The sequence below is a fragment of the Adiantum capillus-veneris genome, unplaced genomic scaffold (assembly GCF_014529385.1).
Source record: "Adiantum capillus-veneris isolate H3 unplaced genomic scaffold, ASM1452938v2 Hic_scaffold_351, whole genome shotgun sequence".
NCBI classification, from domain to species: domain Eukaryota; kingdom Viridiplantae; phylum Streptophyta; class Polypodiopsida; order Polypodiales; family Pteridaceae; genus Adiantum; species Adiantum capillus-veneris.
This window is the reverse complement of record NW_028221458.1, coordinates 39,251-48,590: the sequence shown is the minus strand read 5'-3', so window position 1 is coordinate 48,590 and position 9,340 is coordinate 39,251. Positions and strand designations below refer to the sequence as shown.

The window sequence follows — 9,340 nt, the reverse complement described above, 5'->3', positions numbered from 1 at the left end:
CATTTGGTAAGAATGGATAGCTCAAGTAACCCGGTCAATCCATATGCATAGGTAGAAGAAGTGAAGGTAAAAGCGATAGCTCAAGATGGCACACCCGGTCAAGCCATATGACCATGCGCCAAATTGAGACTATAGAATTTGTAACTACATGGAAAAAAAAACTAACAGTCTTAAAAACTTTAATGCTTTTTATTGTAAAAAGAGGCAGAACTCTAAAACCTAAAAAACATCTGCAAATTACCTCATGACTTTGGACTATACTTAATTTTAAAGGACCTAACAACTTATGAAAAATGACCTACAAAATTTCTAATAAAAAACTCGCCTATAGGACTGTTTTTGTATATGTACGGCTGTAACGACATGGGCACCATGCCTATCCGCAAACAAAAAATTGCTCACTTGCTACAATACTGTATACACCATGCAAGGCAGGGCAAGGCCACATTGACTATAGTCCTACACCATGCAATGTAGGGGAAGGATTGGCAAGGACCTGTGATCCCATGGTTGCAAGCATTTTCAACCATGTAGATCATAGGTCTTGCATTTGGCAAGCTCATTTGCACGAGCTACCTTGATTGCGGGGACTTTGTACATTGGCTACCTCATAGCTTTTCTCACCTAGCCATGAGAAGCTCCGACATCTTAAATTGTCAAGAGTTGCTCCGTCGTTTATATGGTGTTTTCATTGTTGATCTTGACTGTATGCTGGCTTACAATATTGGATGCAACGATATTTTAGCAATAACTTTTATTATTTTCTTGTTGTCCTCTTTTACTCATTTTTTCTCTATTTTCACATGAGGTCAAGAGAGAGCTCAGAGGCGCACTCAGTCTGCCCTAAGGTCGAGGCCGCCTGCTTTCTTCATTCTTTTATTTTTTCCATGAAATCAGGCCTGCCAGTTTTATGTTCTCATTTTATTCAAAGCTGAAAAGAAGGCCAAAACTATTCCGAAAACGTCCCGCTTTTGATTCCTTTGCTTTGTCATATAATTAGCTTATAGCAATACAACTGTCTCACCCATTCCCTACAATCCATATAAAGCAATACTTCAATCCATATAAAGAAAAAAAAGTTTCCTATGTCCCCACTAATAATCAATACTTCAATCATAATGACTAAGAATGGCCAGGTAGGAGGTGCATCTCACGTAAAGGGGTCACAATCAGTCTACATACGTAATTATCTCATTAAGCATTCACAAAATTAGAATTCAGCTGGATCTTTGGACCGTTTATTTAGTGAATACCTTGAACATTTTTTTTAACTGAGGAGAGCTAAACATGCTTATATGATTATCTTAACCATTATATTGTACCTGACCTATGTCCCCTTTCCTAAAACCAATTATATAATAGTTCTTTGCCTCACCTTTGTAGTGCACCTTCCAAGCAAAACTAGCATGCAAATCAAACTCTGGAAGTCTCATAAACAAACATACTGGCTAACCACTGCATCGAAGCGCCTAGACTGTGAAGGCGCTTTGTTTGTTATAAAAAAAAAAACGTTCGTCCTGCGCCATCCCTGCCCGGCTATTTAAGCCTGCCGTGCCTAGCCTCACTGCTCGCCCTATGCTCCATGGTGACATAGTCTCCTCCTCAACACCTACGGTGAGTCTCCACCTTTGCTTTCATTCTCTTTTGCTTAACACCACCGGGGCATCTCCGAGGACCTGCGTACTCACCTGGGAGAGTATTTTTAGAGATTCTAGAGATTTTTTGATTATCTTGCAGCTAGTACCACCTAATTAATAGGTATTCCTAATGGCTTCAAAAAAAAAAACCATTGATTTGTTTAGAGATTCCAATTTCAGATAAAGGGTGGCAAGCGCATATATCTTCATGCATCATGCCGCCATCCTCATTTGTTTCGAGTGTTGGCCCGTCCTGATCCTAATGAGCTTAGTCTTGCATTTTTATGCGGTGCAAATAGCATTCATGCATCTTGGCCCATCCCTAGATTGCTATGGCCACCACAAGCACGACCACAAGTCATGCATCGCTTCGCTTGCAAGGTGTTGGCCTCCCATTATGAGCGACAACACAAACTCCTCCTCACATCATCATCATTCTTGCCGAAGAAGTCTAAAAAGAGGAAGCTTTGCCACTACAAAAGCTTGCATCATAGTGTATAGACAAACATCTCAAGCATAGAAACAATATACATTTTACAGTTCAACATTGATGAAGAAAGAGTTTGTGGCAAAGCCTTGATAACTTGAAACAAATTTGGAATCGAGCACTGGCTGGCAGTGGTGAGCAAATGTCTACCATGTGAGGGGGGATACTAGGAAGCTAGAGAAGTTAGAACAACATTGGTGAAAATTTCACTTAAAGAAACTTGACAACCTTCACTAAGGAGAGATCTGAACATTGTTTTCAAACCTTCATTGAGGACAGATTTGAACATTGTTTTCAAACAAGACAATTGCACAGGCTAGCTACATTGTCAATTATAAACAAACTGACAACAGAATCATTATACCAAACATAAATGGAACAGCAACATCAGAGAAATGGCAAAGAAGGCATGACAAAACAGCATTTCATAGAATAAAATAGAATAAAGAATGGTAGAATGAGATCTTAAAGGCACTCACCTTGAAGGCAGTCGTAGTTTTCAGCCTCTTTACAGACAACATCAAGGATAGAATCAATGAGCTCCGCGCCTTCGGTGTAGTGACCCTTGGCCCAGTTGTTGCCAGCTCCGGACTGGCCAAAGACGAAGTTATCAAGGTAGAAGATCTGCCCATAGGGGCCCGTTCAAACACTGTCCATAGTACCTGGCTCCAGATCCATGAGCACGGCACGAGGCACATAGAGCCCGCAGATTTCCTCGTTGTAGTACACATTCACTCTCTCCAGCTACATGACAACGTCGCCGATGTATGACCCCATGGGATCATTGTCGTGCTCTGTGCATACCACCTCCTAGAAATTGGCACGGTTTTGGTTGCTGCATTGGCCCCCTTGCAAAGGCTCCTCCTCAGTCAAAGTGACAACTCTGCTGAATGACAAAGGTGTAGAAGCAAGGGTCTTGATGTCTTGGGAATTTCTTGGTGTCGACATAACTGCCAATCGAAATGTCTCGGTGTCTAGCCACTTGTAGCTTTGATCATGGTACTTCTTTCTAGGATAACACAAAACACTCGAAGCCAGTCTTACAATGGCTCTCTCTTTGTTATAAAGAGAAACATGGATATTTGGCTACAATACAAATTTTTGGCTTCAGCGAATGTCAGTGCTTGGTTCTGTTTACATTGTAGGGTTAGCACTCTTCCTTTGTTGACACGTAAGAACATAATATTACCCAGCCAAAGGAGTCCCTGTTAGTAATTTAGCAAGTTTCTTGTCTATGCAATAACAAAGCACCCTTTTTAAAAAATATATATGGTAAATTACACAATTGAAGCTAATCAGATCACCTGCAGTGACTTTGAATGACTCAGCCTACCTTGAATGGGAGAATGATTAGAGTGATTGCCTTAAGTTTCTTTCTGCACTACATAGTAGAATGTCTCTATTTCTTTCTCAAATAAATTATACTCCTAACGTTCTATCCTAATTATCCAAACTCATTCATGTTTAATCTAAGTGTGAATGAGAACGCAGACTTATCAATCTATCCAGTCCCTAACCACACCAAGCTCAAGTAGAATAAATAGACTGCATACTACAAAAAATACCAAGAGGAAATGTTTCAATTAAGGGGATGGATATAAAATCACTTCATGTCAATACTAAAGACAATGTAAACTCTAAATCACTAATTCAAGCTTCAATGAAGCTGTTAAAGACAAATCAAAAAACTAGAAAGAAAATCAGAGAAATAAACACATAATTGGAAATAGATCCCAACATGGCAAGCCTTCCAATGTCATTCCTTTACCTTGTTGTTGTTGATTCTAACACAAGGAATAATAGGAAACCAAAGCTATTACTTACCTTGGAGGCTTGCTTGGCCATGCAATCAGAATAAAAAAAGATGCAGATCAAGTCAACGATCTTACCAAGGAAAAGAAGAAACATGGGCATGGTTGCGCCATGCATTGTGAAAGCCAAATCCACCAGCCAGCATAGTTACTGCATCCACCTGCCCACCCAGATAGCTTGTGGAAGGCCACTCTGGCCGTCGCAAAGATGCACCTACATTTCAGAGCTCTCAGGTCTCCCAATTTCTTCTCCTTCTACCTCTGTCATATAGGAGCAAGAACTCTCTCTCTCTCTCTCTCTCTCTCTCTCTCTCTCTCTCTCTCTCTCTCTCTCTCTCTCTCTCTCTCTCTCTCTCTCTCTCTCTCTCTCTCTCTTTCTTTTTGACTATTAAGACTGCTCAAAAAGATTCTTGATCAATTTACATGAAAATTGCAATCAAACGAACTAGCACTTCATCCTAACGCTATAGCTGTGCAACTGGGTAGTACAAACATGTTCAATATTTTCAAGCTCAAGTCAACTAAGCTTAACACCAGAACCACTCATCCAAGATATAAGCCTGCAATCATATTTTTTGAAGGCATACAGTATGACTAATAGCCAATTTGGGCTTAAATGAGCATAAAAGAAAGGTTACTTTGCAAAGGTAGCATTAAGCCCAACAAAAGTTGGTGGCACCACGAGGTATTCAACAAAGTTCACTTCGACAGCATCATCCTCACAAACTCCTCATAGTTGACTAGTTCATCAGACTCACGGATCATTTCATCCACCTCCTCATCAGTCAATTTCTCCCCAAGATTTCTCGTCACGTGATGAAGCTCTGCTGCAAAAATAAACCCATTCTGGTCCTTGTGAAACACCTTAAAGGCTTCCTTAAGTTCCTCTTTAGAGTCAGAGTCCTTCATTTTTCTGGCCATGAGATTCAAAAAATTCAAGAAAATCAATGGTCCCATTTCTTTCTGATTCAACCTCGTTGATCATTTCTTGCAACTCAGCTTCGGTAGGGTTCTGGCCAAGAGAGCGCATCACAGTTCCAAGTTCCTTGGTGGTAATATAGCCATCACCATCTTTGTCAAACAAACCAAATGCCTCCTTAAACTTGGCAATATGCTCTCTTGTAAGCTTATTCATGGATAACTTCTTGAAAAGTAGGGTTCAAAGTTGGCGATCGAAGGCCAAGATCCAGCTCTCTCTCTCTCTCTCTCTCTCTCTCACAGACACACACACACACACAAACGATAATGGATTTACGTAGTCCAAAAACTTCATGTGCTTTATACAGTAATTGCCTTTGCGATCGTGCTTTCTTGGGTTGCACCTTGCGTGCACACTAATCTCCATCCATTGTGACGGGATTTTTGGCCGCAGAGCTTCTTGAAATTTTGACGCATACATGCCCTTTACCTCCAAAGATTGAAATTTGTAGTGTAAAAGAAACGATTTGCAATAGGATCTTGAGCACAAGGCTAAAGTTGAAAGAAGAGGAACTACACAAAAGCAGCAGCGATGGTACACTTGATAGAAGAAGTGAATGCCGCAGTTGAGATGATGACAAAAGTCAAGGAAGTGACGATGATGGAGATTGTAGAAGAAGAACTCACGATGATATTGTTAGTCACGGATTGTTGAAAAAAACTGGTATGTTTAGCATAGCCTTGGTTGATATGTATGGAAAATGTGGTAGGGCCAGAAAGCTCTGAGTTGTTTTCAACAGATGCAAAGTGAGCACATCTCTCCATCACCTATGCTTGCATCTTGAAGGAAAGCATAAGTGGAAAGTTGGAAGACGTTGATATGGACAAAAGAACTCACGATGATATTGTTGGTTGAGTTGGTTCATACAGAAGGGTACATTGTTGCCATCATGTTGCCATGAAAGGTGGTGAAGCAAATATAGAGTGAAAATCTATGTTCTCATAATGTGTCATTTCTACATTTTAACTAAGCATAATAGATACCAGCTTTAACATTCTCTCTCCCTCTCTCTCTCTCATAACAAGTCTCTCTCTCTAGGTACATTGGGATAGTTTCCTACGATGCTAAAACTCTTCTTCTCTCTCTCTATCTCCCTCTGTGTGTGTGTGTGTGTGTGTGTGTGTGTGTGTGTGTGTGTGTAGCCAATGTGTGGCAGGACAAAGAGGAATTAGGATGTATTCTTGTTCTTCAATGATTGATATTTTGTTGATGAGTACACTTATAAGACCATATTAGGTAAAGTGGGAAAATCCCAATTCCCAGGTTGGACAACTTTCAATATATCATGTACAGAATATAGAGATTTTGTCAAAAATTTGAGTTTACTTAAGGTCTCATTCCACTTTATGCACATACAATACACAATGAAAACAACTAAAATACCATGGTTTCAATCAATTGGATTATTGGGGGACGAGTATATTGCATCCATTATCGTTGTCTATGTTCTACTGTCCTACCTACAACTTATCTCAACATGGAGAGCTTGGTTTCTAGGTCCACCACTTGTCCAAGTTAATGTAAAAGTGACTCAAGGTTCACAACTTGTGAAAGCAAGGATCCATTGAGGAATACAATCCACTTGGCTATTTTTTCTTAATTTATTGCATGTGACATTCAAGCAAGGTCCACTTCTAATCTATAACTTCTTAATTTGAGGCATGGGGCATACATAAAATATGTAGCATATGCTCTATTTCCTCATAGGAAGGTTGGTTTCAAGGTGCACTTATCCATGCTAGCCTATCTTGGAGAAATGATGGAGCTTGCTTCTCCCCTTGTTTCAATGGAGACTAGCTTGGACAAGTGGTGATCTTGGAACAAAACCCCCATGTAAAACATATCATGGGTATTCCAAGTGATTAGAAAGATTACCATTTAAGATATAACCTTATAGGTTGGACAAATGGAGCTTGGCTTGGAGAAATGGTGGACCTTTGATTCTCTCCATGTTTCAATGGAGCCTATCTTGGAGAAATGGTGGAGCTTGCTTCTGTCCATGTTTCAATGGAGCCTAGCTTGAACAGATGGTGACCTTTGCTTCTCTCTATGTTTCAATAGAGCTAGCTTAGACACGTGGTGGATCTTCAAACTAAGCCAACTACTATCAATGTTTCCTAGCTTGGACAAGTGGTGGAGTGTTTCTCTACTCCATGTTTCAATGGATCTTAGAACAAAAACCCCATGTACAACATAGAATGGATTTTCTAGATTTCAATGGAGTCTAGATTTAACAAATGGTGGAGCTTGTCTTCATCCATGTTTCAATGAGACTAGCTTGGACAAGTGGTGGACCTTGTAACAAACCCCCCCATGTACAACATATCATTGGTTTTCTAAGTGATGGGAAGGAATACCATTCAAGATATAAACTTATAGCTTGGACAAGTAGTTGACTTTAAAACCAAATTCATCATAATACAATGAAATACAGGTTAGCCAATTCCTAAATCTTGAGACCAAACCTCCCATGCTATTAGAGATAATATATTGGATAAGTGGTGGACCTTCTATTATTTTCCCATGCCTAGTTTAGACTACCGGTACACTTTGCAGCTATAAAGGTTGGACGAGTTGTGGAGCCTTGTTTCTATCCATGTTTTAATGGATCCTAGCTTGGACAAGTGGTGGACCTTGGAAAAAAGCTTCCATGTACAACATATATGAGGTTTTCCATGTTTTAATGGAACCTATCTTGGACAAATGGTGAAGCTTGCTTCTCTCCATCTTGATTTTGGAACTACCTTAGACAAGTGGTGGAGCTTTTCTTTTCTACTCTTCATAATACAATGAAGTATAGGTTGGTTACATGGTGAATCTTAAGGCCAAACCTCCCATTTTACTAGAGATGATAGGTTGGACAAGTGGATGAACCTTCTATCATTTCTCCATGACTATATTGGACAATTAGTAGACCTAACATCTCTCTATGTTGTCTAGAGATAATCTTGGACAAGTGATGGACCCTGCTTCTCTCTTCCCTTGGTTTACTAGTTTGAAGACTCAGTATATATACTTTCTTAGATCTAGCTTGAACAAGTGGTGGACCTTGTATCCACAATCTTAATTCATTACAAAAAAGTATATGAAAAAATAACATAGGAATCTTGGTTTGAAGGTCAAGCAATTAGGTTCCAAATGCACATAATAATATATTTTCCACCCATAATAAAAGAAAGTTAAATATGTTATTACCAAATTGACAAAGGTAACGTCCAAGAATTCTAGCTTTGCATCTTGTCAGATCTAAATCTTCATCAAGGCGACATGCATGTATACATCAACTTTCAAGCCATTCAAGAATACATGCACTTAGATTCCATAGTTTTGTTTTCAAAGTCTTTTAGGTTCTAAAACTCTTTCACATAAAGTATGTAATGACAAAATTCTTGAAGCAAACATTTGTGCCCAAGAAAAAGATCCCTCTCACATATTTAAAGTCCATGAATTCTCTGATCCATACTTACAAGTTTTATTTTGACATCAAACATCAATTCTCTCATAGTTACAAATAAATGCAACCTCGATATGAATTGACAAAAAATGAATTTCTTTTACTATATGACCGAACATAGGCCCCAATCAAATAAAAAATGAGTCCCCAAAAATTTGGGTGCACTCTAGCAATACATCAGAGTCCCCTTACAATAGGATGCACTCCAATAATACATTGAAGTCCCCTTAGAGTAGGGTGCACTCCATTCAAGTGTTCATAAAATTGACACACCTTTGTTTTTTTATAAAAAAGACTATATCAAATTATACAAATGTTGAAAGATACACACTAGAATAAAAAAAGGATCTTATGGCCATATTTATTCAATGCTTTCGTGTTGACAAGTACACACCAAGGACATAATTTGTCTCAGAATCACTATATTGATTTACAATTGTGTTGTATGTATAGACTCTCTTATCTCTTGCATACAACCATCCTACCAACCATGGAATTATGGTTCTCTGCAAGAAGTTTTGAAGTTGCTCGGAAGTTTGCCTCCACATCTTTGGAAATATAAGATATGTCCCAGGCATGTTCCACATCACCCTATTTGGAGTGTCATCAAAAATTAAGGTATTGTTTGCATCCAAATCCTCAAATATCTTCCAAACATCACTCAAATTTTTGTGATAAACCCTTGTAAATCCTAACATGATATTTGGATTTTGGCAATTTTTGTTACTCATAAACACCTTGAACTTGGTATACTGCTCAAGAAAACATTTTTGTGTGATGCGTTGCACCCTTGTTAAGTTATAGCAACTCCATATCCATAGCTCAAAGTAATCAGCACAAAAATCCAAAAAACTTTGTGTGTCTGGTCGCACCACATGATAAACTTCATCTTTATCCTCCACAAGTCGCATGTGTTGAGCCCAAGATGGCATAGAATCTCCATGTTTCATTTCAATTGTCTTGAGAAGTAAC

The 9,340-nt window shown here is 39.0% G+C and overlaps 2 pseudogenes; both read right to left on the bottom strand.

Annotated features, from left to right (window-relative positions):
- Positions 1-1,304: 1,304 nt before the first annotated feature.
- On the bottom strand, positions 1,305-3,072 carry LOC147416929 (uncharacterized; annotated as a pseudogene).
- A 1,559-nt stretch (positions 3,073-4,631) lies between these two features.
- Positions 4,632-4,882, bottom strand: LOC147416928 (calmodulin pseudogene; annotated as a pseudogene).
- Positions 4,883-9,340: the final 4,458 nt, after the last annotated feature.